The sequence below is a fragment of the Oxyura jamaicensis genome, chromosome 7 (genome assembly GCF_011077185.1).
Source record: "Oxyura jamaicensis isolate SHBP4307 breed ruddy duck chromosome 7, BPBGC_Ojam_1.0, whole genome shotgun sequence".
Lineage (NCBI taxonomy): Eukaryota > Metazoa > Chordata > Aves > Anseriformes > Anatidae > Oxyura > Oxyura jamaicensis.
The window spans coordinates 3,928,626-3,935,958 of record NC_048899.1 but is presented as its reverse complement, the minus strand read 5'-3'; the positions used below and the strand labels follow the sequence as shown (position 1 = coordinate 3,935,958).

Here is a 7,333-nt window from a genome sequence, read left to right as displayed (position 1 = left end):
ACTTTGACTAACTTTTGGCATCTGCAGCAAGCAGTCCCACAGGTCTAGTATCTGTAAGAAGAAAGTCCCTGTCAGTTTGGCTTCAGACCTGCCTTCCTCTAGCTTCATCTGATGAACCTTAATCCAGGGATGAGAAGAAAGATAGACCTGTCCGTTTTCTTCATGACTTTGTAAATCTGCCATATCCCCTCTAGGTTGCCACGTTTCCTGACTGGTAACTGCTAGGCTACTCAGCTGTTCCAGGCTGAAAAGTCATTCCAGGCTTCTGAGCATCCTTCTCTGAACCTTTTCCAGTTCCTCCATATTATTTTTGAAATGAGGAGCCCGTTTTCTTTTGTTTTTGTTTTTTTTCCTAGAGTTCATATGAGATTCATGTCTCAATTTCTCTCTGCATATTACACTAAAATAGAATTCCATCTTACTTTGTGAGTCTTACTTTGGCACTTCTCTTTTCCTCACCAGTACTTTGACATTATTTTCGAGCCTTCTGGTAATAAACAGTTAACAGCACACTGTAGCAATATAACAAATCCTCGGGGAGGTAGGTTGTACGTCCTAAAAGCAGCTAAAATCATCTAACCCTGCAGGCATCAGAGCTTTTCTCAACTATTAATAGAACAGGGGGAAGACAAGGGAGAGAAGAAAAGAATTAGTAAATGATTTTTAAAAGCGTAGCTAGTTAAAATTCATAGTTGATGTGCTGATTTAGGAAGTCATAAGATAAGGCATAAAAAAAAGGTAAGAAACGTGAATACTGTTACACAGACAAAGAGTATTTTTCGTTTTTTGTCACTTTTCAGTGTTTTCTTCTTCCTCCACCCAACCATTTCAAAGGCATATCCTTGCAATGACGCATCAATTTTCTGTCTACTTGAGGTTTAGAAATAGCTGAGATGTTATAAATAGACCGCAATCTGCAAGAGACAAAGAGAATGGAAATATTGTAAAAGGTTGGCTGAAAAATTCAGATGTGGATTGAGATTTCAGACCTCTCCGCCAGTGGAAGCACTGGGGCTGAAGTGCTTTGCTAAGCGCAGCAGAGGAAGCTGGGCTCGGGCAGCAGTGGGGACCAGCCAGGCGGAATGAGGTGGTGTTTCTGGTCACGGTGAGAGCGCAGAGCGACATCCAGCCCTGTCTCCAGGAGCTCACAGCTTGATGGCCCGAGGGGAAGGCACCTTGCCCCTCCTTACTGCGAGGCTAAAACACTAGAGGCAGTTTTTCCTTTATACGCCACAGGGCCACTAACTCAGAACATGTGTCTTTTACACTGTAATTTTTCTGGCACTACTCATGTGCTTTGAATTGATAGCACCAATCAAGTTTGCTTTCTCTTTCCACTTCCCCTCCAGAAGGCCTTAACATCACCAAAGTGTCTTGGCGTGTGGTTGAAACCTTGTTTTGTCCTACAAGGCAGCAAAAAGATAAATCAGGACTGGGAAGCAGTCTAATATCCTTGTGTTTGTTTGAGTACTCCTTCTGTAAGGTCTTTTAGATGCTCCTGACGCTTCCAACCTGCCTGTGGGAGAGCAGAAGTGTACAGAAACCTGTTGGCTGGGAGTGGTGGCATTCCTCCAGCCTTGTACATAGAGCTGAAGTCCGCCTGCTTATCTCCTGACTATCTAATTCCATGAGAGTGACTGTGAGAAAGACGATTTGGTGACGGTTGTAAAATAACTCATTAAATGGAAGGGACAAACTTTCTCCCTGGTATGTTCCGGTTTTGGAGAGCTGCTTCCTGAAACCAGGCTGAGTTTCACAGCAGCCGTATCAGGGTATCTGCGCTGACGTTAGCCATACCTACTCAATCTCTGCTAAGCACAAGGACGTGTCGCTAACATAGGACCTTGTGCTTGAAGTGCATCTCCAACCATCGTTGCTTTTTTAGAAGTTTAGGCCAATGCACGCTGCAGAATCAGGTTCTTTAAACCTAAATTAACATTCTGTTGAAAACTAAACATATGTTGTTTTTCTTCACTGTCAACAATTTAGTTTCCAGGTTTGGAAAAGAAACATTGCTGGGGAGGAATCCAATGAATTTATTAATGAGCTTGGTAAGTATGGAACTATTAATATCTCCTGAGATCTTGTTTGTATTATTTTTGTCTTCAACTTCAGACTCTGAAATAAACAGATGTTCCAAAGCTTTCCACTGAGAATACTACAGCCTGTTAAGTCCTATCCTAGAGACATTGAGATTACCAGGATATTGTAGGGAACAGGTAAACAGCTGTGTACAATATTTCAGAAACAATCTGTATCATTACCCGAAGTCTTTATCTTAGATTGTACTACTGGCACTAGAAGTAAAGCATCTAAAATGTTTCTTATATGTAACTAATACTTTTTATTTCCATAAATTTGAGTAGAAAAAATGAAACATTACTTTATTCTACAATATTATCAGTGGACATTAATGCTCCTATTTATCTTTTTTTTTGGCATGACTGACAACACAGTCTACCTGTCCTGGGCCTGTTTTAAATAGATGAATGCTTCCATTTGTCTAAAAAGGTCCTGTTTATTTTGCAATCATTCGTGATCAGAGACACTGACATCCCTGGCAGTCCCACTGTCACTGAAGTACTGAGGTCCTTGTTCTTCATAGTGAGGAATATCACCTCAAGAACTGGAGAAGGGCATGGGTAAATTGCTTGTTGTTTTCGTGCCTTGGGAAACAGGCGAAATGATTGATCTTGAAACTGAGTTCAACTACTTGTATTGCTCAGATGCTGTTATCTTAACCGAGATACTAAAGCAGACTAACCAATCAGTTATGCTAGAGGTTCTGGGATGAAATACAAAATAAAAGAGCAATCTGCTTTTTGGAGCAAGTGCTTAGACAGCTTGGCTAGCACAGTGACTCCCTTCTATATTAAAATCGTCATTTACTGCTCCTGTTTATAATTAGGCAAATTCAGCGCTACAGACAGATGTGAGGCCTCTGAAGTCAGCAGTGAGCCTTAGCCTGAATTTGGTGCAGTGTGTCCCTCAGCACCACAGGTGATTGCACTGCTTGTGCCACTCAGGTGGCTCTCATCAAAAATTGCATTTGCATGTATTAAGTGCAAATGCCTGCCTTGGTAATGGCTTATATTTATAAAGCTACACTGCAGAAGACATGACTTTAATCAAGGAGATAAGATGATAGAGCTGTTCCTGTATCTGATTAAAAATAAAGACAGCACAAAACCAGATGAGTTAAAAAATACTTTGAGCTATCTCCAATTTTAGCCATGTGAATGGGAAGAGGAGATGGGTGCATGTATCATATTTTTAACTCTTCTGTCTGCCCTAGTCACTTTGCATTTTTATGTTAATATTTCTAGCTTTCATTAGAATAAACTGTGCATGGGCATGGGCGGGTGGCTGTTTATTTAAGTTTCGGGAGTCGTTTGGTCTTCTCTGAGGACTCTGCTGTAAGTGGAGGTCCAAGCAGATCCACCTCAAAGATCAGCTGAGCCTCCCCCTGTGCAGACAGGCCAGTGCAGACCCAGTCGCAGGGTTTTGGTGGCTAAATGGCACAAACCCCCTCTGGTTCCTGCTGGGAACACGGCAAAGTCGGTGGGGATTTGCTCACTCCATAGTCTGTAGCAGTGGAGCTTATGACAGCATCAAGGTCGCAATATTCTTCACATATATTCAATGGTGTTAGCAACACGTAAACAACGTGCTCTGCAGACAGCAAAACTAATGAAACTTGATTTCCTCTGGGTTTGTGTGTTATAATTTTATCCAGGTCTGCCTCTGTATTCCCTAAACCTTCCCCCCAGCTCTTCGTGGGTGTTCTGAGCTCCTGCTGGGGCAAGAACAATTCACGGGCCAAAGAGGAGCCCACTGAGAAGTTCAGGCTGTGGGCCTTCCTCCCATGGAGTGCACTCTTCTGCCTTTCTTTCCTTTGCTAGCTGCCGGTGTTCACACAGCCTTGAAGGAATACAGTATTTGTGGGACTGCTGCCACCCAACACATTTGATACCTGCCTGTGTGTTCAGAGGTTGATGGGGTGAGGACAGGGTGACTGCTGTACAGGCAGGTACTGTGCAAGCACAGATCTGATTCTGAGGGGGGAAGGCCTAGCTGGTATGGAAAAGCACACACGTACACACCATAAACGCAGTTTCTGTAGCTACTGCTTGCTTTTGTGCGTTGCTTTGCCTTCTCGTTGCTAATGAATGCAATACACCTAACAGTGTTAGATGAAAATCCTGAGGATGGGGATCCTCTGCTGCCCTGCCGAGGCAGCCAGACCGCTGCAATGGTGGCTCCTCATCTTCTCAGTGAACGTGTTGTGCTCAGTTGCCATCAGCAGTGCCTGTAGCTGTGCACGATGTGCTGATTCACTCTGTGACTCTCTTGCAGTTCCCCTGTCAGAGTTTCTCTTTGCTAATAATACATAATGGTAATAGAGTTGCTTGTGGTCTTTGAAAGAGGAGGGAAAAAGCCATTTTGTTCCTCATAATGATCTGGCTTCTGCCTAGATTTACCTGTTGATACACACAAACTGGGGTGTGATGAAGAGCTTCCTGAAGGAGGAAACAAATGCTGTCGTCGCCCTAATGCACTCCTTCTCCTAGCAGAGGACTGACTGACTGAAGTCATTTTGTTTGTTTTGCACAAAATATTCAAGGTCTGATTGAAATGAAGGCTCTTGTGATGTCTCCAGTGTGCTCTGGAGCAAGTCCTAGCAGCACAGATCTCACCTTCTACTTATCTTTCTGATCTGACTGATGTAAATGATCTTTTTTTTTCTATTTTGGCTCAGAGTTAAAAGCTGCTGAAGGAGAGCAGAATATTTTGTGTCAACCAGAAATTCCTGATTTCAAAGTACAGCCCTAGTTTATGAAAGAAACCAAGTAAGAAGCCTTACTATAAATTAAAATTTCAGCTCCTATAAACCATTTCCTTGGGATGGGGCTCAGGTATTTTACCTTTGCTATTATTGGAAAGTATCTGATGCATATATTGTACAAACAATGTCAGATGTTTTTCCATGATAATGTTGTGTGTGTTGTGCTGTATTTGCTTTATTTTTCCTCTAACCCAAAGAACAAATCAGCTGCTTCATAGTCAGCTGACACCAACTCCTTTTCAAGCAAAATCTACTAATGTTAGCAATGTGCACTTCCAGCTGGTATTTGTAGGTAATTTTGTGTATTCCATTTTTAAAAACAATGATGTTAATTCTTCCAGTTTAATTGGAATTTGCTTTTATGACGTTAAAGGTGGTGTTTTGTTTTGTTTGTTTGTTTTGTGACAAATATTCTCAAGATAGAACAAAGAAATTGAAATCTTTATAATGTAGCATAAGCATTTAACTAGAAACACAGAAATCCACAGTAATTCTTTCCAATTCATTGAGAAGTTTAACCCAGATGTGTGTTCATAATACGGAGTTTATTAAATGGCATGCATTTGTACAATGTATGTACTTTATAAAGTATTCAGAAGATTCTCATATCCAGCAGTAAGGTACATCTTTACTGGTATCACGCAAGACGTTTGCTGTTTTGTAGTCTTTTGTTCCTTATATTCTCTATATCACATTTTGGTATGACTCAGAGCTCGATCTGAGGTCTATGGGAAAAAAAAATAATCTTTCAATTAATTTTAACAGACTTCACATGTGACTCAGCTTTTTATTGTCTTTGCCACAATGCTTTATACGAACGAGCAAGTGTTTTAATAGAAAACTTCAGGATTTATGTAACTTAAAATGCCAGTTGCTCTCTCTGAACTCTGCTTTGGCTAGAAAAAACATAGACTTTTGTGATAAAAATACATTAGGTACAGTTTTTGTGCAGTGCAGCAGTTTCTCCATTTCTGTTAATCCTCATTTTCATAGCTGAAAGAACAGAGCAAGAACTCTCTGAGCAAGTGTAATAATTTCTAACAGGCTGTAATCCAGGTCTTTACACAGAGCCGCGCTGAAAGAAATAGCCATGCAGAGTGCTATTGTGCTCAGTTCTGCTCATGCTGGAGTAGCTTGTCAGACTGGAGCAAAACTGATCGATGCTAAATCTTTTTGCAGTCTTTACGATCCTTACCAAATGAGGCAGTGGACCGGACCCCAGTTTGAGCTCTGTGGTGATCAAACTCAGTCCAATTAGGCATACAAACAGTAAGATACCTTTTGTGTGTGTGTATATAAATGTGAGTGTATATTGGTCATATTTTATACCCCAGTCCTCAGCTCTAACTTCTTGTTTCCATGCCAGGTTATGCAACAGCCTGTGAAGAAACAGGCTGTTACACATTTTTTCTGAATTCCTCCACTGAGACAACAAATTATTATTGTATTTTACTTTTAGGAAATATTCCTGGCACCTTGGAAACTGAGTGTAAGGAGGGGGCATGGTCAGGGTGTACTCCTCCAAGGAACAGTATTACAGGCAGTGCAGCTGAAGATGGTCACAGCAGTAGTGTGTAAGGGGTCTGGTTCCACGTGTTTGCTATCTTGAGTTACCCAAGCGCAGGGAAAGCCGGCCTTTATGGCTCCACTAAATGTGGTCGGCCACTACAGCTATCCGCTTTCCCTCTTCAGTTCACAAACAGTGACTGGAAATGATTCAAAAGATGTGTTCTCCCTAAAAGCATTTGTAGCAACTTGCCAGAAACTCTCCATCAAAATGAAATAATGTTGGTTGGAGCTGACACCTGACTCGTTACAGTAGTATTTTGTAATTGCAAAAAGCCCCACTGTAATTGCCCGATGGTGTCCTTCAGGGGGTTGGAGGCTTCTGTCCTGGCTTCCCCGCTGTGGCTTCTTTCTGAGGGCAGTCAGCCGTGCGGCAGCTTGTCAGAGGCAGCGTTTGGAGAATCACAGTCATTAAGGTTGGAAAAGACCTTCCAGAGCGTCCGGTCCCACCAACATCCCCCACTAAACCATGTCCCCAAGCACCATGCCCAACCTTTCCTTGAACACCCCCAGGGATGGTGACACTACCACCTCCCTGGGCAACCCGTCCCAATGCCTGACTACTCTTTCTGAGAAGAAATGTCTCCTCATGTCCAACCTGAGGCCCTTCCCTCTGGTCCTATCACTAGTTAGCTGCGAGAAGAGGCCGACCCCCGCTCCCCACAGCTTCCTTTCAGGGAGCTGTAGAGATCAGTGGGGTCTACCCTGAGCCTCCACTTCCCACACGGGAGCTGAGCTTCCATCTTCCTGCGTCCCTCAGGTGCGGCCTTAGAGTCGGGACCCACATCTCCAGGCACCGAGGCGGCACCCACGGGTGCGTGACGGTGGGGCTGCGGGGCTGGGGCAGCTCTCGCAGTGGCTGCGTTCCTACCTCGGGCCCCCTTCAGCGGGGCCCGGCTGCAGCAGCGCCAGCAGGCCGGG

General features: G+C 43.3%; 1 protein-coding gene across 1 annotated transcript in view; it reads left to right on the top strand.

Moving 5' to 3' along the window:
- The first annotated feature begins 2,006 nt into the window (after nt 1–2,006).
- MFSD6 (major facilitator superfamily domain containing 6) overlaps nt 2,007–7,333 on the top strand; it is a 29,702-nt gene continuing 24,375 nt past the window's right edge. The window contains exon 1 of the mRNA XM_035331613.1: nt 2,007–2,051. The gene's annotated coding sequence lies outside the window, so the exon portion shown is untranslated. The remainder of the gene's footprint in view (nt 2,052–7,333) is intronic.